This window comes from Phlebotomus papatasi, chromosome 2, assembly GCF_024763615.1.
Source record: "Phlebotomus papatasi isolate M1 chromosome 2, Ppap_2.1, whole genome shotgun sequence".
NCBI classification, from domain to species: Eukaryota; Metazoa; Arthropoda; class Insecta; order Diptera; family Psychodidae; genus Phlebotomus; species Phlebotomus papatasi.
Window position 1 is genome coordinate 12,026,804 of NC_077223.1, and position 10,018 is coordinate 12,036,821.

Below are 10,018 nucleotides of genomic sequence, written 5' to 3' on the forward strand. Positions count from 1 at the left end.
AGCATGCGATTTCCGTCTCGGGGGCGCACGGTCTCCGGGGTACACCCTTTGGGATGCTTTCTGGGCTTGCAATTGGGGGGTTGTTGTCTTTGCAGAGGGATTTGGGGGGTTGTCTTCTGGCGGTGATGTGCTGATGTTCTCTGTGTCTTTCTTTCTCTCGATGTCTTGAGTTTGAGTTTTTATTACTTATTATTTTTCTCTTTTTTTTGTTGGTTCATATGATTTAAGTGGCTCTTACATTTTTGTTTAGTTTTGCTCTTTTTTATAATTTCATTTTATTTATTTAAAGATTTATAAATATAAGTTCTTAAAATGGTCTCCTTGTTTATCTAAATTTAATTAATTATTTTCATTTCTTTTTTTTTAATATTCACTCTACTCTTTATGCCAAACGGCTGTCACAGCCTGGCCTTTGTCTCTTGATTCAGTGGACATTTCCCATAACTTTAAATTAATTCTAATATGATTGTAAAAATCTTTATATTATGTTGATTTCTATGGCTGATTTCTATGGCTTATACAACCTGTGAAGGAGTTTTCCATCGTTTTGCTCTGGAGGTTGGTCAACAACACTAAGACGGCGATGGCCGCAAGGGGGGGTGGGAATTGTCTGAATCAAGATGAATAATAAATACAATACAATACAATACAAAATGTCATTAAACCTAAAGAAAAAGGCTTTAGCCGACTTTTTTATGAAATTTTTGTAATTGCGGCAAAATTGATGAAAATATCTTGAAAAAATCTATTTCACAAATTTTTCATCCAAATGGCAATATTGCTTGGAATATCAATAGTACTTTTTCATCTAATAATTATCCATATCCATGTATTAGTGAAAAATCATTGATAGTTTTATCCCGGCACGGAAGAGTGGCTACAACTGCCCCGAGGGCTGTTTCAGTGTTTATCGTCTTAAAATTGGATAATTATTATCCAAGTGAAAAATATTTTTTAATTAGGTTTATTAAACCAGAAACGAGGTAAAATTATGAAATCTTGACTAGAAACTCAGAAAACCAAATGCTGGTCCAAAAACTATACCATCAACTTTACAATTTTATACCCATTTTGTAAAAATGCTTCTAAATTGTAGGATAATAGGATCAGACTTATAAATATTTCTGGCAATATTGGGATGTGTTCCTACTTTCATTAAAAAATAATTTGCTCGATGTACATTTTAGGAAAAACGAGAAAAATCCACTGACTAATTCTACCCCTGGCCATAGGTACCCCGGTCACCCCTAACAACCAATAGTAAATTGATTTTTAATACTATAATTCAATATTGTTGCCATTTTTTTCTCACCTCATAAATTTTATTCCGAAGATTATTAATTAAATATGAATAAATGAATAAGCTCCGGTGGTTGAGTAGCAGAAAGCTTTCCCTTATTAATATTTCACTAAGTCGAATTTAAGCGGATTAATATTTAAAATAGGGTGAAGAAAAGAATGTGAAAGGGACCACAGATGAAGGGGGTTGGTGAGAATGAGAATAAAAGTGGATTAAACATATCCATGTAGATGATCCTCTTTTGGAGTTTTATGGGGCGAAACCGACATGAAAAGCAAGCAGGAAGTTTTCTAAGTGAACATCCTACTTTTTCTTTTCTTTTTATCTTTTCTACGAATCTGTGGCAAAAGCTCGTTTCTCTTGAACTCAATATGTAGTAAGATAGCATGACTAAAATTGTCCACTTTTGGTACTTATTTAAAAGATTCAAGAGAATGACAAAAACTCAAAGTGTAAAGAGAATAATATTTCCGAGTATGGAATAAATTTGAATATATCAAGTAAGATATTAAAGACTGACAAAACTTTTTTAGTACTTCCCGATAAATTGTAAACTCATATTTTAGGAATTTCTTTTAAATACTAATAATATCAATATTTTTATGAATTACAAGTCATGAATAATAAATCTACTAATTTAAATTTGAATCGCACTCCTCGACGCACTTTTCAATTGGTTGTTCGCCTGGATCTGACAAAAAAAAGCTCAAAACTTTTGAAAAAAGGGATGCTCTGCCAAAAAACTTTATGTGATGTGTATCGATTTGTATAAAATTATTTTCTTAGGGCATAGAATGGCTCAAGAGGGTTTGAAAAGGAATCGTGCTGAGTATCACTGTATGAAGTAAAATCCATCGAAAAAAGCTCTATAAATAATGTCGAAGTGAGTAGCATGAAAAAAGCAGCTTTATGGATCTTTCCACCTCTTTTCCTGTCTTTAAATTCTTCCAATACCCATAGTCAATTTTCCAGCATCTAACATCGCAAGCCCTTCGCAGCTGTGGGCTAGGATTTAGTTTCTTTATGAATTATGTTGGCAAACGGAAGTTGTGTGTGAACATCTAGAAGTGTGCAAGGGTGCCTCAAAAGAAAGAAGTATATAAAATATTCAACATTAACCCCAAAGTATGGAAGTGTGTTAAGAAAAGAATCACAGGGAGGTAAATTCCTATAAAAGGGTTCTCCTGGCCATTTTTCGCGAACATCTTTAGAGATTTTTTTTACACTATATGTATCTCTACAAAGAAACACTTAGAAGGGATATTTTCATCCCTTAACCCCAAATCTTTATTCATATTATACTTCTTGTTCGTGACTACCGTTTTATTCTCATCGTAAACAATAAGATTAAATCAGAATGTGACTTTAAAAAATAGTATAGCTTTGAAATATGAAAGGGGTGGCAAATCATCCCATGCTTTGCGAAATGCTTAAAACATATAATTTTGAGTCTACCTCAATATTAATTTTGCATTATTTTTCTAGATTAATATAGTTCTTTAGAGGTCTAGTTCATGAAGAATAATGTGTTCACAAATTTGAGGATTTCGTCAAAGTTTTTTACTGTGTAATTTCTTTTCTAAGTTGATGCGTTCTCAATCGATTTGAAGCGATTTAAGCTTAAGAGATTATCTAAAATAGCTTAAGAAAAACAATTTTTTCGGATAAAAATTAATTATTGGTTCATAATCGATTAAAACCAATTCATTGTCAGAAAATGCGAGAACCTTTTCATCAAGCCCATGCAAACACGACCCTTTTCGGTTGACAAAAAATATACTCTCAAAAGCCTCTTTAACTTTTGACAATACACTACCGTTATTAGGAATTATTTATTGATATTTTCGTTTATGAACGAAATGTATGCCTATAAGCAAACTCTAAAATTATATAGAAAAATGAAAAAAAATCTCACAATGCATTTTTGAGCAATCTCAAGAAACTGGTTTTATCGGAAAAGAGGAGAGATGATAGATACACTGAGAGAAATCCGAAAAAGTTAAAATAACATTCCGGAAATGTTAATTTTACCCTGCAGTATTGATCCGAAATCGGTGTAAATATTACCCCTTTTAGGTGTATTAGAGGTTAAAGTTACCCTTTTTTCATGTTGATTTTACCCTCAAAAGGTGTAAAATTAACATTAAAAAATGTTGATATATTTTTACACCCAAAAAGTGTTAAAGTTATGAGGAAAAAAAGTTAATCGCACCCTCTTTTTTTTTCTCAGTGTAATAAAGGTCATGTTAATAATCGGAATTTTAGGTAATTAAATAACAAATATTGGTTAATAGGGATGACCCTATTTGTGAGAATAAGTTATAATCAGATGTTTTCCTGAATTGCATATTTATTGATTAGGGGGAGGTGGGGCTACTTTGAGCTGTGGGATTAGATTGTTATACGACTTTTTCGCCTATTTCTAAATGAAACTGGTTCTTACAATTATTTTATTTAGATCCAGAATTATTTTGTCTATCCAAATTACATCATGTTAAAACCCAGTTTTCATTAAAAATATGCGAAAAAATCGTTTAACAATGTAGCCCCACCTCCTTCTAATAATAATTCCTGAGCTTGTATCTTTTATTTATTATAGTAGGGGAAGGCTTTCATGCTTCGCATATACTCTAGCTTCGAATACTTCATATTTTTCTCTTATGTTTTTAAAGAATCTGACCTTTTTTTCAGGAAATATGTAACTTAAGTCTAGCTATTAAAATATATTGCCACAGATTGGTCACATTCATAAAAGGAATATGGGAAAAATATAAAGTGTTCAAAGCCAGAGTGTGTGTTATGCCTATAAGCTTTCTGTTAGTATATAGGGTAAGTGTGCCAAATTCCGGCCAGCTTGCAATTTCGGCCACCTTTTTTGTTCCTCGAATTTCCATGAACTTTTAGATTTTACGTACTCTAGAAATTATACAATGCAAAAGAATAACGAAAAATGTAGCTTCGACAAACAAGATGACGTGAAAAAGATATTGGAAGAATTCCCGAAGGGCAAGGAACTATGAGAATGAAGGTGGCCGTCTATATTTAACTATGTATGTAACTATGTTATGACTATGTCTATATTTTTATTCATTTTAAAATGTATTAAGAATGATTTTAGAGTAAATAAAGACGGTAAACTCTTTACAAGGTTCCAAGCAACACTCTTTCAGAAGAAAGAATAAAAAAAATCAATTTGTATTTAAAATATTAGGGGAAAGTCGTCTGCCTTTAAATGCAGCAGCCTTCAAATGTTGCGATTTTTTCGTTGTTCTCAAAAGCATAAATTATATTCTATTAACTATTAGGTAGCTATCCATCATCCTCACAAATCATCAAAAAATGGAGAGCCTAGCTCCTATTTCCTAGATGCTAGATCAAAAAAATGAAAATGAGCTCTAAACTGTAATTTTGATGTTCCACAAATCATGTGATTTTTCATAGTAAAAATCATTTTACAAATAAATCTTCCATTGTGACACATAGAAGGTTAATCAGGCTTAATATTTCTGTTAATACATTTTGGTTCAGATGACACAATTTTTGTGGGTGGCAAAAATTTGCAAATATCACCCTGCAGCAGCTTTTAAATGCTAATGTCGTGTGCCTTTAAATCCTATCTTTCCATACATCAAAACATGTGAAATCGAACTCCTACTTTTCTCTGACGAACGTCATACAAATACTTATAACCTGCTATCTTGCTCCGGCCGGGATGTTTCAAGTTGACAATTTTCAACTTCAATGGCTTTTTCTTCCAAATTTTCAAGTGCAAAACAGTGCTTCAGAAAAATGTGAAGAAAAGTTATTGTTTAATGTCTTTTGACTGCAGTGATGATTTTAGTGAGTGCGTTAGGCTTTAACCTAATCATTTATAGCCCATTTAGTTTTATTGATTCAATATTCTCAGTGAAAAAAAAAACATTTAACTCTTTCCGGACCACAACATATCCAGCGAACGAATTTCAGTAAAATTCACTTTATTGTAAGTCTTAGTGGTCAAATATGATACTTTTATAGAGAAAGAATTTTCTCCGCCTCTGGGAAATTGGAAAACTCATGGGAACTCTCGTCCCCTAAAGAACGCAAAGGATACAAACTTGGACAAACTTCAATTTTCCAAAAGCCAATAATATCAATGTTGTGAATTATTTTTGCGTGTCAAATGACTCCTTTACAATATTGATCACTAAAACAAGAAGAATTATTGACCAGTATCTTCTGTGATGTCCAGGAAGTGCTAAAAAGGACACCCAGCTCCTGCTTGCCAACAGATTCCTCAAAATATTTCACAGAATAACACTTTAACACACATTTCTCTCAACAGGATGTTATTGCAGACACATTAAGCTTTCTCAAGAGCCAAAAAACACTTCCTGGACAATCAGAATTCACCAAAATCTGGAAGAATAGGAAAAACTTCCCCGAAAGCAATCTCCTTCGCTGCCAAATGTCAAAATTATCGGCCATATTGACAAAAATTTCGCTCCCGCTTGAATTTTCTTACAAGGTTGGTGTCAAAAAGCAAATGGCGGACATTGGCGGGATAACCTTACATTTGACCTCTAGATTTTTGGGGACGAGAGTACCCATCAACTTTGAACAAGTTTTTTGAAAATTTATGAAAAAATTGTTTTTCGAATTTATGTAATCTGTAATTGTTAGTTATCATACTTATTGGCCCCGAGAGGTTTTTCCTTATTCGGGTTTAGGAATATCAAAAAAGTCACAATATCTGCAAGGAAGCAGAAAATCGAAAATTCACGATTTTTGACCAAGAATATCTTAGCTCAGGAGTTAATTGGGATCCTGCAAAAAATATCCTAGATTTGGACATCCTTATAGTTTGTAATTATCCAGAAGAATCGGAATTTTATCTATTCTAAATAGTCTAAAAAAATTCTTTTTTCCATGGGTACCCAGAGTCCCAAAGGAGACGAAAGAGTTAAAGGCAGCAGTCTCGCGTTTGAAGGCAGACTATGCCAGCTGCATTCATACAAATCGACATCACTTTTTTAATTTCCTCAGAAGGAAAAACTGAGGACTTGTAAGTGCTAAATGAGATAATCATATACGCCGAATGAACAAGAGAATTTTTTGGTGTAGTAGAAAATAAAATCCATTTTGTGGATTCTTCAGAAAAAAATCTTAAATTTGGAACTCCATTTTTCTTTTGAAGGCAGACGACCTTCCCCTACATTTCAAACTTGAGACTTTGACGCTTGCATGCAATTATGCCGAAATTTGGCACACTTACCCCATATTTTTTAAATTATCTTATGAAAAATTTCTTAAAAATTTTAAGACTTTTTATAAGATAAGGTTTTTGGCGTTACAACGGTGCAAATTATGGAATTTTGTAGATTATTCTATTAGGATATTACACGTTAGCATATTTAAACTATGCGCTTGCACTGCAAAAGTAATTATACATTTGGTCCATTTGGACGTTTATCCAAAACTCTTTTAATTATTTCCAGTGAATATGGGAAAATTGAAAGAGACGTTTGGAAAATGACTTTTAGGATTTTGGAATTATCAATTCCACACACTCTCTGCAGAAATGACCAACCATGTGAAGAGCTTGTGGAAAATTGTACTGTTCTACTGAAAAGTATGCTGTTATTGTCACTCTAAATTGTATTAAGTCTCATGTGAGGAATTTTACATTTAAATTTAAAACATTTCATTCGCGTGAAAGTTGTGAGAAATTAAACACAAGCGGAACCAACAGAACGAGCAGAACATGTGAGAGAACAAGCATTTTTTTTTCTCAAACAGAAGAAAAGTTTTTTTTCCTATGGAAAAATTATCGAGGGAAAAAATTATTTTGAATTTCTCCCTAAAGTCTGTTTAATTCCTCATTCTTGTGCAAACTTACTTTTTTTTTTCACCAAAAAGACTGAAAAGCGGTAACCAAGGATGCTGGGATTTCCCATATAGTAATCTCTCCTTCGCGTTCTTTTCAGGCAAATGCCTTTGAGGCATTGGAGCTTTATCCTTTCCCTAAGAGTTATATCAATCACTTTGAATTCATCTTCCTCATCGATGGAAAACACGATAAAAGTTTGCATTGGGAAAAGTTGCTTTTCATCTTTTTTTTTCTCAATATCTTCATCAGATATCCGTCGAAATATAGTCTGGAATGGAATAGCCATTTCGTCCGTACAATATAGGGAAGTTTTCTGAAACAACTCTCAAGATTAATTTTTCTGTCTTCTCTTCCTGAATTTGTGTAATCTATATTAAATAAATAACTTTATAGTAAATACTTGCAACGTATGCCAAGGTATATAGATTTGCAAAATAAAAGCAAAGGAAAAATCGATTTGGAATTAAAGGAAACTGGAAATGCAATGCAATGAATTTGTCATACAACTTTGCCAGAATTCTTGACTTAATTCCTTTCACATAAAGTGCTCGATAGCACATAAATCTCTCGAAGCTGGGATTTGCTGAGAATCGAGTGCTAAAATGATGGATGAAACCGAAAGAAAAGAGAGATGATATCCCAAATTATATACATTCATATACTTATATACATTATATGTATATAATATAAATACGCGTGTGTGTATAGACGGAAAACCTACATATTTTCCTTATTAGTATTCAATTCACATTGGCAAAGATATCATGAATAAAATTGCAAGAATACTTTCAATGGAGAATTTTGATTTAAAATTCCGCTTCACAGCATTTTGAAAATTTCAATTGTGAGCTGTGCAACGTTTTTACGAACAATATATGATTTAATTCAGATATTCAGATAGCATCTAAGACTGAAAATGTTTATAAAGACATACAAACGTCTTTTGTAGTAAATTCTAAACTAAGAATCAGATGAAATTATATCTTAGGGTGGTACAGTTTTGCAAAGCAATTGTCGTGATTTTCGTAATTTTCCTTACAATTCAGAAACCATGAGGGGTAACGTACAAAAAGCACACAACTTATATACAGTTCGTGTACAATTTTAAAAATGATGATGTTCGTAAAAAAGCAAAAGAATCGTGACAAAGGTAACGAAACTTGGCATTGAGATGCACATAAGAAGCTAAAAAGAAGAATGAGAAAGGGGGTGGAATAGGTGGAGCACGTGACGGTTTATTTATAACCGTTTATTTGTGAGTGTTTTGTGTGAAATAAAAAATTGCCAGGTAAATGAGAAAACACTTCTACCAAAATTGGTCAAATGCGAAGAATATTTGCTATGTGAAAAGTTTTTTTTTCTTCCTTTTATGAGTACGCCTATATTTTATGATCCTTAACTTTACATTGTGATGCACGAAGTCAAAAGAGAATTTTTATTTGCGTCGTTCACTTTATGTGTCCATGTTTTTAACCTTAACTCACCATTAAACTGCCTCCCATCTCAATTCCAGCACGTCTTACTCACATATGGCAGGTGGAATTTTCTTGCATGAAGACTTTCGCGATATATTTATTTAATAAACCTAACCTGATGGAAATTTGAACTCCTGGACAATAATCTATCTTAAATATAAAAAAAAAATCAGTCTGAATATTTTCTTTTTCACTTCATTGAAATGAATTGTAAATGAATGTTCAATCTCAAGCCTCTGAAGATCAAGTTAGACTTTTAAAGGACTTATAACTGTCCTCCAGTAAGGTTTACGACAACAATTTTGGGGTTAAATACAGCTAGACACTATTTAAAGTGACACTCTCTTACGGCGTTATCACACTTACACATTAAAATTTTAATGTGATTCACATTAATTGTCGCTTGTGAGCGTCCAAATATGTTATTTGTGTCTCTGAGTAACTTAATATTTGGGGTTTTTCTATTTATTGATAAACAAGTAGACTTGGCCTGCAAAAATAAGTTTAAATTTACCTAAAGCACAAATATTTTTCACATTAAAAAATTAAAGAGAAAATCGCATTAATTTTTCGCATTAATGCTATAAATCAATTTATATCAAATTTTGCGGGCCAAGTCTACCTTTTTATCAACAAATAGATCTAATTTTGAATATAAAATGATTCAAACACACCTAATACACATTTGGACTCTCACCAGCGACAATTAATGTGAATCATATTAAAATTTTAATGTGCAAGTGTGATAACACAGTTATACAGGGTCCCAGGGATTTTGCATATTTCATAGATTTTGTGTGATTATGTTGCATATCTTCCAAATACATCTGATTGGTCAGAAGATCCTTCCCGTTTCCTGTAGGAAATACACACACAAGAAGACCTCATAAGTCAGAAAATTTCTCATACTTTGTCCTAGATCTCACATTATTCTTCAACTTTTTTGGCTTTGTTATCGTTGAAATATTTTTAAAAGCATTAAAAATGTTCTAATAAAGTTGTATGCTGCCACAATAACTGATGCTTATGGGGATAATATTAAAAAATTACCAATTTAAATTATTTTTTATTTATTAACCTAAAATAAAATGTTCTTATTTATTTTTAAAAAAGGCATGTAAAAATGTTTTACATCCCAAAACTGGGCAGAAAACACAATAATAATTTTGTTTGAGAATTGAAGTCGATTAAGGTGGCGGCATTACTTATGGCCAGTCTATACTTGTGGCCACCTCGCAGATATCTTCAATTTTTGTCCCACAAAGGAATTTCGAAGAACCACGAAATTAAGAATATTTAATGTTCGATCATTAAATGCAACTTTTAAACTGATTTACTTTTATATTTTGGTAGAATTTTATTTATTTTGTGGAG